At 39.1% G+C, this 19740-nt stretch overlaps 1 non-coding gene across 1 annotated transcript; it reads right to left on the minus strand.

Moving 5' to 3' along the window:
- Positions 1-4743: 4743 nt before the first annotated feature.
- LOC108898758 (gap junction alpha-8 protein) lies at positions 4744-15569 on the minus strand. Its single transcript, XR_007810764.1, has 7 exons — positions 11122-15569; positions 10535-10607; positions 6554-6640; positions 5843-6151; positions 5375-5492; positions 5256-5286; positions 4744-5067 (listed from the first exon to the last, which is right to left on the minus strand). It is a non-coding gene; the product is annotated as a gap junction alpha-8 protein (transcript).
- Positions 15570-19740: the final 4171 nt, after the last annotated feature.

A 19740-nucleotide genomic window follows, 5' to 3' on the forward strand; every position in this document is an offset into this window, starting at 1 on the left:
ACTTTCACTGTTACTGCCTCTGCTCGCTTTATAAACGACACACACCAATGGCTAGACTCATGTCCATATTTACACCAACAGCATTAACTGCTGATAATAGCAGATGATCATGCAGCACGTTTACATTCACTGAAGAAACCAGGTTAATTGTAGAAAACAGGTGACAGCAAAACATTAAATTGTTTTCATACAATGTGGAAATTACTAAATCAGAATATACATGCAGCAGGTGGAACGAAACTAAGTGCATTTACCCAAATATTGAACTTAAGTTCTTTTTTTTTCTATTTTTTATATTATACTACTTTATACTTCTACTTCACTACATCCTATAGGGAAATATGGAACTTTTTACTCCACTACATTAATTTGAAACCTAGTTACTTGTCACTTTTCAGATTTTACATAAAGGTTATATGATAAGCTTATGGAATACAATGCATTGGTAAATAATAAAAACAAAAGGCAGTGTGGGTCCCTTGTCATGTTTCAACTCATGCTTGTGCATTAGTTGTTAGGAAAGAGATTTCTCAGATAGTTCCACTTAATTGAGAGTTTGAGGGGTAATTATCCAGAATTCATTCCCTTTTGTTCTACCCCACTGATGATCCCACAAATCCCCCTCCTCCCTTTTGGAGGAGTCTGACCCTTGATTACTACTGGACCAAACTAAAGTTGAAAATTAACCTTGATTAACCAAAGCAGTATTAACAATCTAATATTGTTAGATATTATAACACATCAGTCACAATGGTCATTTTTCTGTGAGATGGGTATTTTTACATTTGACATTACAAGTACAGGTAGCAGATAATACTTTTCTACTTCTACTACTAGTATTATTTCACTGTTGTGTTAAGGTCAGAGCACCACTGGTTACTAAAATGTACATTTATGACTGTAAAAGAAATCAGATTACAGAAAACTGACTATAACCTGGTTCTTTCAATGCATGTAAACATACTGATGGCCAAGACATTGTTCATGAGAAATTTAAACAGAAAACTTAGAAAATAGAATGAAAGCCTGGTAATATTGTGGTTGTGAAGGCTCAACACTCAGAGAAGCAGTTTAAGAAGTGTATTTGCCAATTCAGCAACACGCACCCACAGAAAATGCACTGTAAATAAAGAAAACACAAGCAAAAGCAGAAATTTCATACAAATATATCACCTGCATCACTTTTCTTTTTTTTGTAATTGCAGTGATTCCAGTTTTTCCAGTTTTGTAGTGTAATAATACTAATAATACAACAACAACAACAACAACAACAACAATAATAATAATAATAATAATAATAATAATAATAATAATAGTACAGAAAAAATAAAAATGGTACACTTGTCTACACCATTACATCTGAAGACATTTGGGGTGGTGTGGTGATATGGGTTAGTGTAGCGTTGTGTTAGTGCTGCCTAAGCACACATTCATCTGTATAAATATTTTAGTCATTGATGTCACTCCAAAGGTGGGATTACACTGGCCATAAACAATCAGTGCTATGCGCTGCTAAATTTCTGAACCTGTGAAGCATGACTTTAAATATTCTGCTGCTACTAGGTTACCATGTAAAGGCTGAAATGGCAAAAATGCCATAAGACAGTATGTCTTCTTTGGAATTTCTTCAACTGTTTTAACAAGGTCGGGGAAAAAACATGTTATCTTTATCAGTGTATTACCTGTTGTATTTTTAGTTCCTAAGTTGTGACTGGCAGCACGGTGGTGCAGTGGTTAGCACTGTTGCCTCACAGCAAGAAGGTTATGGGTTCGCCCGGGCCTTTTCTGTGTGGATTTTGCATGTTCTCCCTGTGCCTGCGTAGGTTCTTTCTGGGTAGTCGGGCTTCCCCCCCACAGTCCAAAGACATGCAGCTTAGGTTAACTAAATCTAAATTGTCCATAAGTGTGAATGTGAGTGTGACTGGTTGTTTGTCTATATGTGTTGGCCCTGCGATGGACTGGCGATCCATACAGGGTGTGTACATGCGTACATGTTGTGACTGAAGTTCTGTGTCCCTGCAGAAAATTAGTGTTCTGTTGTTTAAACAGTACTGCATGTTCTTGTAAATCTGTCCTGACAACCTGTTCCTACAATTTTGCTGATCAGTCTGACAAAGAAACACATCTAGGTCCACACTGGGTATGTGAATGTTAGCTTGGTAGAGTGTGTGTTATGGCTTGTCCGTAGTCAAATCAAGTATGGCCAGATTAGCACCTCTGTGAGACAGCATTACTGCATGTTAATATCAGCATGCTAACATGTTCACAATCATAAGGTAAATTTTGTGAAGTTTTAGGAGGTACTGTTCGCCATGTTGACCACCTTGCTTTAGCTTTAGCTTTAGATAATTAACAGTAGTCACAAAGCATTAAGTGTTTGACTAGCCAAAATTACAATCCCCTCTGCTTCTAGTGCAGCTAAAAATGAGTGGTTATTTAGGGTAAACAAGTTATATTACATTTGTAATCAGTCTAATTGTTGTTAATTGACTAGCACCTAAAATGTATAAACCTGCTAATAGCACTAGAGGAAACATTAGGGGCCCACTAAAGTTATTAAAATACTTCATCTGGGACACCCAAGCTGGTGTAAATCTAAGAAGCAGAGGTGACATTTCACATCACTATTGGAACTAAAAATAAAAAGTGATTACCATTCGTCCTCTTTAAATCAGAGGACCACTAAAGACAATGGGATTCATCAGTGTGTGTTCATGGTAATCTAACCACCAAGTGTTGGACTGACCAAAATTTAGTTTTAGATTTAGTCTTAGTCTTGAGATTAGTCAAATGCATTTTAGTCATAGTCAGACTCATCCTTGGTAGCTTTAGTTATACAAGCTGTGTGTTTTTAGAGCTGTAAACCTGAAATCTTCATGTTCATGTGTTCTCTAATCAGTGTGGTGTGTGGGTTATAGATCACTGACTCTTCTTTAATAATCTTCTTACACAGCCTTAAATCATTAATGGATAGGGTGTCAGTCATTCATTTTCATTTAGGTTTTAGAATAGAACAACCCTAATTAATGCTATATTTCTCACACTGTTGATTTTTTTTTATGACTTTTGTGTGCCTTCTCATTTTTAGCTTTTTCATTGCTTGTTTTAAATTATCTTCTGTTGACTAGACTAATGTAGCCTTTACCTTACAATTTATTGTGATTAAAAGAAAAATATTAAAAATGCCTCAGGCTCACTGAACTCAAGTATTTCTGTATTTAGGCCTGCAGTGTGTACTTTACACACACACCCATGCTTGACAGCTGCAGTATTTCAGCCCTGCAGTATGTATTTAACCAACTGAACAAAAATACACACCACACTATGGAAAAAAAAATTCAGCACAGACCAGAGTGCTCTGGATTAGCCACTATCATGTGGGTGAAAACAGCAGCCATCACAAGGCCAGTCTACTATCTTGTTGCATAAGAAAGAATGACTACACTCGGGTGTAACTCTGCAAAAGTTAAATCAGCCAAAAACTGATTTGGGAGTAGAAAAGTACCCGTCACACTGTTCAACTCGCACCATTTTGAATGTTAGGTTCACATTTTTCTTAATGAGAGTTCCTGTCCAAACAGGCTGAGTTGGCTCAGATTTCTTAGGTATCTCACCTGCTGCATTGGACACATTTTGAGGTATGCACATAGGCAGGCCCTGTTTGACTTGGAAGATCAACAGTAAAGCAATAACTATTATACAGCATATGAGTACTGTATCAAGACAGACCTGAAAAATCCAAATCTATCCTTAAAAAGGACATGCCTCTGAATATGCACATGAAGTTCAGTTTAGGCCACTAGTAGAGCTGTGGTTTTCTTGTTCCACAGTGCCATTAGTGGTCAAACAGTATTTCGAGGAAATTGGCATTTATTAGTGGAGGAGGGCTGAACAAAAGCATCATGGGAAGTGTGTAAGAGTAAGTGTTTTAGAACATGATCCATACAAAAGACTAAAAGTCAACATATCTCAGCCTCTGCTGAGATATGATTTCAACAGTTTTTTTAATTAAAAAAAAATAAATAATTGTGTCGTCTGTGTAATACTAAATTACTAAATACCCCATGAAATTTAACCACCATTGCTATTATTTATTAATTCATTAAGAATCTGAGCTCAACTGAATATACTGAACCTCAGCCAGTCCTCACTTATCTCTTTTCTTTGAAGCGTCCTTACCATTCATTTTTTAAAAACAGTTTTCTGTGTTTTGTATTCACTATGGTTACTTACAGCAACAGGATACTCTCTACTGTTTGATATTTTATAACTGAATTTCATTCAAATTATACTTACTTATAAGAAATAACAAAGAAATGACATTTTACATTCGCCTGCAGTAACCTCAAGTAAAAAATAACATGTCAGATAAGTTCAGTTGCTACTAACATCACAGCCACCTGCATTGCTGCAGTTTATTCAGATGAGACCCATGAAATGCCAAATACTGTGGTTTTCCTGAGTGGTTTATGGTTACCTTCACCTAACAACTGATACAGGTGCTCTGTTTTCCATCAACCCTTGCAGCTTCCATATAAAAGCTTATGCCAGTAGAATGAAAAATGGAAAAAGCTGCTTCCACTGTTTGGTTTTCCCTCTGTAACTCTTCTGTTACAAAACTGTTCTGTGTCAACACATTCCACATTCCAAAGAGTTTTATTTAAAAAAATCCACAGGGAACTATCACCTGATTCTACAGGTCATCTCAGCTCAGTAAAAAATGTTTGAATAGGACACTGCTAACACATTTACCATAACAACTTTATTAGGTGATGCAGCTTTTAAGCAATGATTATGCTCTTCATTACATATAGTATATGTCTTAAGAAAGCAGAGATTAAAAGTTTTCATAATATAAGTAAGGTTTTCTTTGGTTGTAGTTGCAGTGCTCATTTGCCATGTACCTCCAGCCCCCCCGTCCTTTTTGCAGTCTCCTTCCCTTTCTGGATTTCTGGATTGCACGTAATATCAAAAAGCTCTGGGCTTGTAGTGATGAGGCTGACAATGTCTGTGCTGTCGACTACGATTAGTTTCCAGGCAATTCTCATAAATATCCTCTGTTTCCTCCTGACATTGAAAAAACAGGAAAAGAGCAAAAATGGATCACTTGACATCACAGCTCACACTTTGTACAGTCGGCTCAGATTGAGCTCAGTCTCAGTCGCAGAGCATATCCAGATAGAAATAGATTTTACTTGAGTTTGTTGGTATGTTCCAAGTTGAGAAATCTAAGAGATGATCATTTTTGTACTTACCATTTCTGCAGTGGGAGCCTGACTGCTGTTTCTGTAAAGGAGAGTGACAGCGTAATGCCATTAGCCAAACATCTGAATGAGCATGTGGTCACACAATGACAGGAAGCACAGCAGCTTACCTCGCACGCCGATTGTAAACTCTTCGCAGAATGGTCAAAGCAAATATAAAGATCAGGCAACATGTGCAAGGAACAATAACTGACACAATAATCACCAGCTTTTCAGTCTCTTTGTGCTCTGGGAGGGGAAAAAAGAGATGTTTGTAACCTGTGCCACACTTGTAACACGAGTTTAAGTTTTGTGCACAAAAGATGACTTTCATAAAGGAAGTACTCTCATGTCCTGTGGACTCTCAAAATACCCTGAGCACTAACACTGTACTCCATTATAGTATTATGTTTAGTTATATGTAATATTTTAACTTAATTTTAAACCAACATTATGTTTAAGCAGGCTCCTCTGGGGTTTTAGTGACTAGAGATCTAAAATGTGTATTGTATAAACTGCCCTCAAAGACTCTGTTTGCTGTTGCCACACACGTTGTTTATGTTAAGTCTAATCTTAATCTTCTAATATGGTAAGCACACCTGTAATTACAATCAGCTCCCAGGTCTGTTTCCATGTTCCAGTTTCCGTAGCTGTGTCGCAGGTGTAGTTTCCTATATGAGACTCCTGGAGACTCTCTATGATCAGTGCGTACAGTTGGCTCTCTGACTTAGACATGTTTATGTTAAGGCTGTTAGCTTTTTCATTGACGTATGTTTCAGTTGGTGGTTTAAAGCTGATCAGAGTAACTCCATTTAGTCTCCATGTCAGCTGTTGGAGTGTGTTGATTGAATTGTTGTTACAGTGCATGCTCACACTGCTGCCAGCCACCTCTGAGATGATGTCCCCTTCTAAGAGGAAAAGTTCAAATGGTAGATTTAATTTTGCACAACAACCATGTTGTCACAATTTTCTTGCAGTACAGTTAAAGGAGCAGTTTGACATTTTGGGAACTATATCAGTTTGCTTTCTTGCTGAGAGTTAGACCAGAAGATCAATACTGCTGTTACGTGCTTGGTAAGTATGAAGCCACCGATGGCAGCTAGTTAGCTTAACTCAGCAAGAAGACTGGAAACGGAGAAACGGTGAGCCGTGCTCTTCATAAGCTCACCAGTGAACCTTTATATCTCATTTGTTGGATACAGAACAACAACTGAGGTTTAAAAACAACTATTTTGTTCATAGAGAAAAGTAAATAACCATATTTCCCAAAATGTCATTGTCAGAGTATTGGTATTGTAAATTCATTTTACCTGCCGGTGAGAAAATCCAGAACACACAACATATCAGAGATGTTGCCTTGTTGGTGCTCAAATATCTAGAGAGATATTCCATTGCACCTTGAAACAAAGACAAACAAAGTTTTACTGTAAACATTATGCCTATATGGGTTTATAACATAATTAATCAGAAAATAGAGTTTGATAGTTGTGAGTGATCCTATCCCCAAATGTTTTATTTTTACTAAACTTATTTAAGCACAAGATCCCTACTGAGATTAAAGTAAAGAGTGCCCTGGCCAACAAGGCATTAACAAAAAGAAAGAAAAACACAAGATATGTAAAAAGATCGACAAAACATATGACTGTTGACTCATGAATAAAAATGCCACTAAGAATCTTCCAGATCATGTCATGTGAAAAATATAGGAACTATACCTACTTACCGGTGGTGAGTATCTGTGCTGTTTGTCTCGTTTTCTCGTTCTAAGTTCCTTAACTGTAAACCACAGCTTTAATTTAATGTTACTAGGCTAACAACTGACAAAAATATAGATATATTTAAGAGTAATAGTAGTATCTTACATCTCTGTTTATGACAGTGTATTCAAGTTCAAACTGGTCAGGCCCCCCACACCCACAGCAGAAACTGTTTCCACACAGGAAGTGAATATTTAGATGTACTTTGGTGTCCTGTGGCTGCACAAGAGAGGTTACCATCTCTTAAAAGTTGCAGAATCGGTTGTGAGCCTTTACTGAAGATCTTTGCTGAATACATTTGTTGCAGAGATTTTTGTCTGACACTGTTCATATGACCTCAAGAGCGCGAGAGGCCTCAGATCACATTAACTGTTGTCATTTTCTTTTTCATGTTTGAAAATGTACAAAAATATCCTATGATGGAAAATAGAATGGACCTTGTATCTTCTTTGCAATGACTCTGTGTTCCTCGAAAATGAAAATGCTTGGTTTGATTTGCATTTGAATTTGAGATATGTCACATCCGCCCTTATGGAATGAAAATGAAATATGAGTGCATCTTTGCATGTAGACAAAGGCAGCATTATCAGGTAGACTGTACAGTGGTTCCATTGTCTGTCTGTCTTGGTGCATAGTTGTAGCTGACAGCCCAGTACTGCTATGGCAACACATAATCCCCCACCCCCACCCATTAGGTGTTTTAGCACAAATCCTAATGCATCATAGTTCCAAAACCCCATCATCCTCAGACAGGTTGGTCTGCTTCATCTGGGGCTTTCCCAACCATGATGTTATGGTCTAAATTTGGCTTTTTAGACCAATGACTCTTACCTTTGAGGGTTTAGGCATTCTTTCTTGGCTAAAAGAAAAAAGAAAAAAATGTTATTATGAATGCTGAATCTCAGAATTACATATAATATAATATAATATAATATAATATAATACCACATTGATCCAGCTTCTCAAATCGATACAAACTTTGTCCCTGTGTTCTGCACTGTTTAATCTTAAACATGTCTCTAAACAAAGACAGAAAAGCCATGTGGTGCAGGAATAAAAAATACCTTTTACAATACTGCCCCTTAGTGGAGATTTAATACTTGAATGTTTTCTACACATCCTGTTGTTACCAAACATATTTCATGAAACTGAGTACACACCCGTGCGTGTTGATGTTGCCTCCCTCAGTCCAACAATCACATATTGGGTAATATGCACATTTATTGCCCACAGATATGACTGAGGTTTCCTGTTTCCTGTGTCTTAGACCTTTGACAGACATTTCTGGAGATATAAAATCTAACTGATCAAGAATCAGTAGTGATGAGTAATTAGGCGCATTACTCCACTAAATTAACTGAAGTCAATAGTTACTTTGCAGATCCAGAATAATAATGGAAAATATAATAATCAAATAAATTATGATGTATTATAACAGTTTAAATAAGACTCACAAACTACCCAGCATATATAAAGAAGTTAAAATTAGTCCAACCTTTACCAGCTTTTTAAATTTTTTTACCCTGAGTTGAGTTCAGTGCCATAGCTTGTTTGTGAATGGGTGTGTGTCTGTTTGTACATTTGTGGTGTTTAGTTGTGTGTGTATTTCTGGGTGCGTGTCTTGCAGAGAAACACTGACACAAGACTTCTAGACCACGTGTGACTTTTTATTGCGTTGGTTCACATTCCAAAAGAAGATACTGCCACACATCTATCAGCAAAGAAGACTACAAGTTAGTAAAACGATTTTTTTTCTTTCCAAAGATTAATCTTGTCTTCTTACAAACATACAGGCGATGCAACATTCTTAAAATACAAAAAGTCATACGTTACCAGTCATATCGATGTACACAAGGACCAGTATCATGCTTTGATTGAGACACTGTTAAATGTTAAAGTATTCAAAACTTTGGTGATTCATTGAAGGCGCTCTTTAATTCAGATTCCACAGCATTAGATTATGGGAGGCAAAGGGATGGCTGGGGGTCACAAATGGGTCAAAGCTGCCTTCTCTTTCAGAGTTTCTCTATAGCCGTTTGATCATACCCCCAAGACCAACACTGTGTTGTGTGTGTGTGTGTGTGTGTGTGTGTGTGTGTGTGTGTGTTTATGAGGATAAGCTTGCACCGTATGTGTGTGTTCATGCCTGCAAAAATGCAACTTTATGCACTAATGTCTTCTTAACATCATTAAATTTTCATGTTAATACATGTTAAGCTGCAAATAGAGACGTGTCTATGTGCGTGGGTGGGTGGAAGGGTGTGTGTGTGTGTGCGTGCTAAGGGGCTGCGTACAGAAATGAAACTCGGATTTAAAAAAAAAAAAAAAGCAAATAAAACATCAAGTTCACATAGGTCCCAGAGCGATATAAGCACTTGCTACAATCTTACAACATTTGAGAACATAGATTTACGGATAAGGCACAGGAAATCATACAGTGACAGCTGTTTGAATAAACAAAGCCAGAGAATATGAGAGGCAGATTCGTGATAAACCTAAGGCATACTTTAAGGCTTAATGCACTTTGTATTAAAATACTTGCTAATGATTTGCAAAGAAATTCATCTTCTTTACTCAGATAGATGCACAATACCACAGCATGGGCATTTTCTGTCTTTATTGGGTTTGTGAGATTAAACCAGTCTTGTAATCACAATTAGACCTTGGGTGATTCCTCTAGACAGTGAAATAACTAAAAACAGCTGTTCTGCACATTATGTACATTATTAGACATGAGATAGGGCATTATGTACAGGGGGAGTTGCCCCTAGTTGTTTGTTTCTCTCTGAATTTGAAAGCATGTCACAACTATTGTGTTTTTCTTGCGGGGTGAGGACCTAATATGGTCGCATAAAATCAAGTAGAACGATTTTTTCACAGCCAGGTCAAGGATGCTTGTTTTCATTGATGAGTGCAGTTTCTTTTATTGTCTCGCCTCCAACAATACTTTGTGCTGATGGTGCATGATCTTTATCGCCCGGACGCCTGTTTGTACAGCACGAAAAGAGAGGATTTGGCCTGAGGTCGCTACTATAGTTCATTCTCTGATAGGGCAAAATGAGCCCTGTTCTCGCTCCCATGGACAACTGATATCACAGTACAGAGTTCTACTTAAAAGCTACAAAACATAAGCAAATCTAAAATGCAGAGATTCACATTGAAAAAGACATTCAACATGTGGTCTTTTTTTGTTTGTTTGTGTTGTTTTGTTTTTGTTTTTCCTTCACTAACTCAGCTCTGGCTGTGCTACCTGGTATATAAACATGAAAAGGAGAGAAATGCTCTGAAATTCATGCACATCTCTCTTCACTTGAAAGAATCCTGTGTAAATGGATGCATAGATGAGGTGTTATGAGGGTTAAAGGCCTTACACAGAGTAAACCTCTGAATGTGCAAAAAAAAAAAAGAAAGAAAGAAAGAAAGAAAGAAAGAAAGGTATGCTCTTCTTAACCTGAAAATGGACTTTTCTTCTTCTTCTCATAGAGCTGTACCAGCACTTCATTGTGTGATTTGTCTATGCGAGAGCCCTCTCACCTGCAACTTTTGTGGCCATATGCTGCTTTTGCAGTATGCCACTGTCTGAATGGGAATGAAAGTCAGTGCCTAACTACAGCGAAATTACTGATTTGCAGACACACGAGTATATTTTAACTCTCTTTTCCCTATCTACCCAAACCCCATGTAAAAATGTTTAATCCTCCATTGTATATGATTAAAACTCTTTCAATAGAAAAAGATGTTTCTAAAAATTGAACATGGATTTTCATCAAGTAAAAACATTTCCCCCCTGCATGTGTCCTTTCCACATTTTTAAATATAAGAACACGCTTAATAAAAAACCTACACCTCCCCTCTTTGACCTCTACTTTTTATGATATTTATTTTTTATCACAAACACTCAGATTTTTTGTCATTTGGTAGAATTAAAGGTTTAACGGTTTTAATCTATCCCTGTTGATTTTGTTTTTTTTTATCCACTTAGTGTTTTGACCTGCCTGTTCAAGAGTATGCGTTGTCATTGAGTTAGGTGTGTGTGTGTGCTCTCTCTTATGTTGAACGTTTTGTGTGTGCAGGCGTGCATGTGCTCTCTCTCACAGGTTCATACTGTGAGATCGTCTGACCTGGCCCTGCTGCTGGCTTTGCTCAGTCGGCTCAGTGGTCTGGTGTCTTCTATCGTATCCGTGGCCTCCATCCCTGCCTCAGCTGGAGTTACCGCCTCCCTGTTCACCACCTCCTCTACCTCCACATCCTCATCCACAGCCTCCTCCACCCTCTCTGGCTCTGGCTCTGGCTCTGGCACTGCCACTGCCACTGCCTCCACCTCCGCCTCTGGCGGCTGCACCTCCTCTACCTCCTCCTCGTGTAATGTCACCCCCCCTGTCTCAGTGGTCTGGGCGTAGGAGGGCAGAGTCTCGTCATACACCTTAGAGATGCCCTCCATAGGCAGCACCTCCTCCGACTTCTCCTCCAGCCCCTGGAAGGGTGGAGCCCCTCTGCCAGCCTCCATGCCCACCTCAGCCAGTGGGTAGAGGTGAGTTATGGGGGGAGCTTTCTCCTCCTCCAGCAGCCTGTAACCTTTCACCCTCTGCAGGGAGGGCACAGCCAGAGGAGGCAGGCTCTTCCCTTGTAGTGGCAGGGGGGCTGGCCCCTCACCATGGGCTGGGGCCGGGGCTGGCTTACGAAAGACAAAGCGAATCTTCTTAAGGCCCAGGTGACTGATCTCCACAAAGTTGAGGAAGAGTGAGACACAGGCCACAGCCAACATGAAGATGATGAAGACAGTCTTCTCCGTGGGTCTGGACACAAAGCAGTCCACCGTGTTGGGGCAGGGCCAGCGGCTGCATTTGTACAGTGGTAGGATACGGAAGCCGTACAGAAAGTACTGGCCCACCACGAAACCCACCTCAAACAGTGTCTTGAAGATGATGTGGCAGATGTAGGTCCTCAGCAGGGTGCCCTCCAGCCGGAACTTCTTGCTTCCTTTTGTGCTGGTCTCCTTAGTGGTGCGGACACTTCCCTGGTCGGGTGCCAGAGGGAGACGCTCCTCGCTCAGCTCCTGCTGCCGGCTAAGTTCTGCCTCTTCACGCTCTTTACGTTTCTCCTCCATGTGGACATGGTGCACAGCGTGACCCACGTACACCAGAGAAGGTGTGGACACAAAGATGATCTGCAGCACCCACAGGCGGATGTGGGAGATGGGGAAGGCCTCATCGTAGCACACATTCTCACATCCGGGCTGCTGTGTGTTGCAGACATAGTCAGACTGCTCATCGCCCCACACAAACTCCGCCGCCGTGCCCAGGATGAGGATACGGAAGATAAAGAGCACTGTGAGCCACACTCGGCCGATCACCGTAGAGTGCTCGTTAACTTCCTCTAAAATATTACCCAGAAAGCTCCAGTCACCCATGATCGGTCCGTAGCACTGCGGAATGAAGGGTGGGGTAGGGAGGGACATGCAGGGTGCAGACGGACAGGGAGGGTGGGGTATGCAGGCCAGACAGGGGGAGGGGAATAGAGAGTGCCAAAAGTAAGAAATGTAGGAGAGGAAAACTCAAAAAAGTAAAGAAAAAAAATCAAACTTTAGCCATGATTACATGCTATTGCACATGTTTCTGTGAGAAAACCTGGAGAATCAGAACATTTTAAAAAACTAAAATCCAAAGCCCATTCTGTTCCCACTGCAAGAAGATTAAAAAAACTCTTAAATAATAGATTAAAATGTTTAGCAAGACGTTGATTTAGCTGTACTGCAGGCTGGTTGTTTTCAATGTAAACATTATTAACTAGCATTAATAATGAGCATTGAGGTGCAAACCAAAAAAATCTCTTGCTCTAGCTCTAAAAATGTCACACAACAACTCACAAATAAAAACCAATAAAGAGAGATCAGTGAGTAATATGCAGTCCCCTCTTCTGTAAGGTATGATATAGGTTAAATGTAATCAAATGGGCAACTTGCCACAGCTGCGGCTCCAGTGAAGTTGAGTCCTGTCCCGTTCTCTTGGCACCCGGCAGGGAAAAGTGAACTTTTTTCTGCCCTCTTTCCCACCTAAAGCCCTGTCCTTGTCGCCCCACTGAGCAGATGTGAATGAATCGGCTCTGATGGTTGGTTTTTAGTTTGCTGCAATATTTAAGCTTGGAGCCAGACAGCCTTTATTTGCCGGGCGACGTGTGGTGACGCAGGAGACAATAGGATCAACAGAGCCAGAGCAGGGATGTATGGGAGCAGGCCTCAGGCTCCCACACCAACATGGACACTGTACGGCCAGGGCACCGAGTCCACAGCAGAGCAGTTCAGCTCCATGCATGCAGCTTCCTCACACATATATACTGTATGTAGAAGCACAGATACAGTAGATGAAACAACAACAGCAGCTGATGTGCCTCCAGCTGTACTGCCATGCCCAAAGTTAGAGCAGAGAGGCAGGTCACTGACAAACTATCAGCTCAGGCAGGGATGAAGGAGAGTTTATGTCCTCGTGCATTAACAGTGGACATTGTTGTTTATGCAACTATTCAGTTGAGGCAGCATTAAGTTAATTTCAACAATTACTAAATATTTTAATAAGATAAATGCTTTTATGTCGAATCTTGGAAATTATATTTTTATTTTGTCCAGAGGACATGGAGGTCAGTTTTTTTTTCTTTCTTTTTTTCTTTTTTTTTTTGTTAAATGTTCTGAATGAATAAATAAAGTTTCATATAGTGCCATACATACAATGATAGCTAGCTGGCATGCGCTTTACAATACACCACAAAATAATATAAGCTAGATTCTGAATAACGTACATGAATTTTCAAACAATACTTCAAACTAAGTCTAATCCAGTTTGAGTACTTTTGTGTTCAGACCTTCATGTCTACAACTAAATTTAGAAATAACTGACAAAGCCATTTACCATACAGTGCTGGAGAAATGAGAGTAAATTCTAATGAAATAGCCTATGTCACCTTCTTTTTCAGGCTTTTGAGACAAAGTTAATTAACTTTGCAATTTACAATTAAAATTTCTGATCATCTGTACACCTGAATACTTCAGCCATTTCATGCAAAATGTACATTCTAAATAATATGTACAGTGCAAAAGAAAATGGGGCTCACTTCTCCAGTTCTCCCAAATCACACAGCTAAAGCTGACCTAAAGAAGAAAACCAGCTCTTAATCGTGTAACTAAAGATGAATTGTACCACATGATTTAGGGCCAAATGGTTGTTTAGTATGCATGAAATTACATTTACACATTTTGTTTGTGCATGCTTATTTTTGTATTTTGTCATTTATAGTGATCTTTCACCAATTTAAAATGACTTTACAGGCAGTGCAAATTCTTTGGTAAAGCTTCGTTTGAAAATCAGTGCTATCGAATGTGAGTTTTCACATAGTAGATAGCCGTGTCCACCTCTGTGTGTTTGTTTGTGCATGTGTATCATGATATCTGTGTCACCTAGCTGGAATGTGAAGAATGTGAACCACTGAGTGAAAGGACCTACTGAAATGTCTCTATTAGGGACGTTGGTCAAACTTTCGCCAGCACAGGAAAGAAAAACATTCAGCAGCAAGCTTTGATCACTGAATAGTTCCACAGACGTTTGAAGAGAGAAAAAAGCTGCCAGAACAGGCTTGTTTCCACTGTCTAAATCCCTTGAATTTTCATTATGAAACAAGCTCCAGGTTTGCACAACTGCACTGAATAACTTTATAATAAGCCGTGTGGTTGAAAACCTAAATCTGTGGCTCTGATTCATGAACTTGACTGGAAGTGCAAAGCTTCATGATTCATCACTAACAAATTATACTGTTTAAATACATAGTTTTGTGTGTGTGAAGATATGAACACATAAAAGCACAGCAACATTATTCTGCTTATGTTTTAGAAGCTAATAAACTAAACTCAAATTAATTAGTTATTGCCACTGTTTTATTTTTAACTGGTTTCTTACATTTAATTTCCTAAGAAATCACTCTCACAGTGACTGATTGAGACAAGTTTTTGTTTAAAAAAATACTTTAGCTAAATACATATGTGAGCTATAAATTCTACCAAACTTAAAAGACAAAATAAATGACATATTGATATTTATTATCTGATATATGCAATACAGTTTAACCAGTAAATTTTTTGCCCCAGCTAAGAACAATGAAAATTGAAGTTCAGTGCTCTTGTAGAATTCAACAAGTGAAAACACTGTTAGTTATACTGGAGTCCATTAAAGTCATTAGGACACAACACCATCATTAAGAGACGCTGACCTGCTGTGTATCAACAATGTGATTTCTGTGTCAACAGTTAATACTTGTATTATAAACCATGCCTGGACTTTTGAAAAGTTTATTTGAAGAAAGCTTTTGTTTGTCTGTTATCTAAACTGTTGAAAACTTGTTCTCATGGTATACCACTGATGCACCAAATTAAAGGAAAGAATGTAACAATTACATGGCAGCCAGAAACAGACAGTTTATTTACAGTCACACAACTCATTTCCCTTTGAACAGTCTGATTTCCAGGTTCCACAATTGTTTCATATTCCCAGGACCCAGGATTTGTCATGGAGTGGAAAGGATTTGAACAATGGCATTTTCTTTGAAGGCTAAAATGCCTACATTACTGACATTTCCAGGTTGGAACTGTCTGTAAGCTCATATATAATGCTCACATTTAGCATATTTCTATTTAATGTGTTGTTAGAAACTAAAAATATGTATTAATAAACACAGTGATTCATTATTCATTCATAATCTCCGTGTTGTCTGAATGGGTAACGTTTGAAACCCATGGGACATAAAAACTCCTCAGTGACACAGATGAGAATATTAAATTATTTATTTGCTGCCTTCTACGGCGGTATGATCCACTGCATCCACTCAGTTTTTGAGAAACTGTGTGAATAATTACAGCCTTTAAAGTAGTAACAAAATTACAGAAAACAGTGACCATTTTAATTTAAAAAGAGGAAAGAAACACTTTTTGCCAAATGGACAACTAAGGAATCCTCATACAACAAGACCACATGTAACAGATATATTAGTAGTCAAAATTAACAATCATTTATCAATAGAAGTCATCGCTCCTTTTATGGATGTATCTCCACTCTGCCCATCTCGTTACGACACTCCCTCACTGTCTCTCAACCAATAGCATTCACAGTCCTAAGTGACATCACTGGGCTGGTAAACTAGAAAGTCCACCTCTTGATGTCTGCTCTCTGATCTGTTGGTTAGTGGCAGATTTGGCCTCCAAACTGAGCACCACTGATCCCACATCTTGTTTTAAAATGGATGATGTAATCTTACAGCAAGAGCCAGAGTGTGGCACTGTCTTGCTGTGTTGAATGTCCCCAAATCATTTGCTACAGTTTCTCTCTGAATGACACTGCATCCAAGACCATCAATGTGTATGTTAGCTGACTGCATAGCTAGAACTAGCCTCCATATATCCAGGAGCAATGATATCTTCTCAAATAAAAATGTCCCCAACAAAAAGCCCAAATACTCGCTCTCCTCTGGGCCCTGGGATGGCACATGGGCTCAGCCTGTTGTGTCGGAGGATAGAAGCCATGTTCAGATCTCTGTGGAGGCATCAGGGTGTATCCACTGAGCTGGGGGACCAGGGGACTCCCTTTAAAGAGCTGTGTGTTGGTATAGTGGACGCTTGCATGCTAAGCCCCACAGTGGGCCCGTGAATGGCACCGGGATTTCACACAAAGACATGATGTCATGATGCAGGGTGCGGACCCTATTGAGCACGTGCAGTGAGGCGTGAGGCCAGATTAGACCTTCGAAGCAGGGCACCAACTGGCCGTTAATCAGAATGCTAACACGCTAACAAACATATCGTACGGCGATCTGCCTACGGCGCGATGGTGCCACACGCTTCCTGCTCGCAGGGCCTTTGAAAGACAGGAAGTAACTGAAATCTTACTTTTGTAATGACCTTATCAATGTGATGCAATTGAAGACATTTGTTTCATCAAACAATATGTATTATGTGGTTCTAACACATTGGCAGAGGGCTGGTTTGATTTGGCCTCATGGTTACCGCTCACACAATGAACATCTCCCACCACTCCCCAAGGAAAAACAGTATGACTTGAACTCAATATATCTTTTTTCTTCTTACAGATGTACCATAATGGACAGACAACTGGTGCTCCTCTGGACTGATGGCATAATCTTTGAGTTCTGGGTCCTTGGTTTGGCCCCATTAAGGGATCATGTCCTTGTCACACCACATGGCTGGTCTGCTCACACTGTGTCTCCTCAGGACAACAGCAGTAGTTACGAGCAACAAGGACTGCAGCACCAAGGGAACTGGCTGTTCCAGACAGCAAGCATGCAAACTTTAATCATAAAGCACCCTTTGAAGCAGAGGTAATACAAGAAGAAGAGGGGGGGAAAGAGAGAAATAAAAGAGACAGAATTAACCACACCACCAACAAAATATAGGTTACTAAAGAGATAGCAACAGAAAACATACAGGTTTTAAGAGATTTTGTTGTAAAATCTGGCTTTTCTGAGACTTTCCTGAGATTTTTCCAAAGTAGGAGGCCAAACAACAGCAAAAGCATGGTCACCTTTAGTTTTCAGGTGAGGGAAAAAAGGTACAAAAGAAAAGAAAGAAATTACCCCGGTTATAAGGTGAGTAAATATTGGACTTACTTTCCTCCAAATTGATGCTAATGTTGCTCCATATCTGCAGGAAAAACTACAGTTCCCGGCTGTTTTAGGAAGTAGTTTACACTTTTTTTCTTTTTTAAGATTTGCGTACTCAATCAGAAATGATGAGTTCATGGGCAGTGTTCTGTAAATAGGGTCAGAAAGTCGGAAAGTACTGAGATCCAGACTAACATCTTGTTAGTGTGGCATATGGAAAATAGAGACTAATGCCAGTTTTATTCTTCAATGTTCAGTTCTGCTCTACTTTTTTGAGGGTGCACTGTGAAAGTCCTAGAGGTTTTGCTGTCAGCCAAAAATGCTGAGGTCACACTTTAAACTTTATTTGAATAATCTATTGAAGCTGATAGGGGCTTTCCTCAGTAGAGGATGCATAACCAGCAGATTTGAGCATGTCCACAAATGCAAAGGAGGTTCAGACACTTCAAGCAATTATTGTGAGCCTTCTCAAAATGAGGTTTACTATTAATCTTGAAAAGACTGAGATTACTGAAGTCAGAGTGATTCCTCGCCCTTCATTTATGTTTGCATTCACTTTTATCCTCTGAGCAGAGAGCAGAGCTTCCAGCACACTGGTGATATACCAAACATATGAACCAACAAATATCATCATCACTTTTTACCTTCTTATTATCAAAGTCTTGCTTTCAGGAAATTTACAAAGTAAATGTTTCTCATTTTGTGCAGAAGATATTATAAGGTATTATAGACATCTTTATGTAAGAATGATCAGACTAAGACACCACTCCTCCTACTTTCACACTCCCTGGCAACTGGTAACAATTATTCACACCTAGAAGAAATCCAGTACCACAGAAAACACACTGCAAAATGTTGAAATATATTGCCTATTCTTCCCTTATGTCTGTGGGCAAAACATTAGCAACACACCACTTCAAACTACAAACTCAATAGTTATAGCAAACATATAGTTAAATCAAAACTTCCATTGATAAGGTAGAATAAAAATAAATAAATAAAATCACCATTTGTCTCTCAGAGACATGATTTTTAAGAGAAAAAATAAAATTACAAATAAAGTTGACTAGAAGAAACAAGTACATATAAACAGGACTGGAACCATTTAACCTCAAAAGTCATCAAAGCCATCTTACATTAAACTAAACTTACAGTCTATCAATTTGTAAATTTGGGATTGCTGGAACATTTTTTAATGCAGTATTGCAGTATTGAGTGCAGTATTATATTAGCAATTAATTGCTTACAGGGACTTGTAACTGTCTTAAAAAATGACCTTCCATTACGAGGAAAAACCTCATATATCCCAGCTCATGATATTTCTGTATCTTTTTCTCACTCACTTTTTTAATCACATGAACTTCACCTGAATTGTCTGTGTCATTCAGAGTGTCACATAAACAGAAAGGAGGCATTCACGCCGGCGGTTAAAGAGATGGTATCAGTGATGCCCTTCGCTGATACAACATGACCTAGGGGCAGTGCTGAGTCCCATGACATAGCACAACGTTAAGACCTCAATGGCACAAGGCTTATGCTTAAAGACAGAGGTGCACTTGTTTCTACACACTTGTTTGTTTTGTGTGTGAACATAAGTCCATACATATTTTTGCCCATATGTGTGAGTTTCATCTTTTCTCTTTGTGCTTTAGTGACCTACTGCGTCACTGACAAAGCCTGAGTTTGTCTTTGTATGTTTTTTTCTTTTTTTTTTTTTTTATTTTTCATGAGTCATCACTTCAGAGCCACCTTTTCTGTTTTCAATGGAGGTATTAAGATACCAGTAATTTATCAGCAGCTTTCTTTGTTGTGAAGCCACTACACAGACTTTTGTCTCGTGTGAACATTCTTTCTGCAGCAGTTTCTCATTTCCTCTGAAAACCAAGTAGTCATTTCTTTCCCGCAATGGTGATTAAGTTTGAAATCATTCACAAAGAAGCTTGACCCACTGAAATGAGACAGAAAATGTATGCTAGTCAGTCAGAATGACTCGAAATACATGCTTATATGTACACACACATACACATGTATAAGCTACATGGACACACGCACACCCACAGTCCTCACAACATGTGTCACATCTGGTC

Source organism: Lates calcarifer, unplaced genomic scaffold (genome assembly GCF_001640805.2).
Source record: "Lates calcarifer isolate ASB-BC8 unplaced genomic scaffold, TLL_Latcal_v3 _unitig_4344_quiver_2339, whole genome shotgun sequence".
Taxonomy (NCBI): Eukaryota; Metazoa; Chordata; class Actinopteri; family Centropomidae; genus Lates; species Lates calcarifer.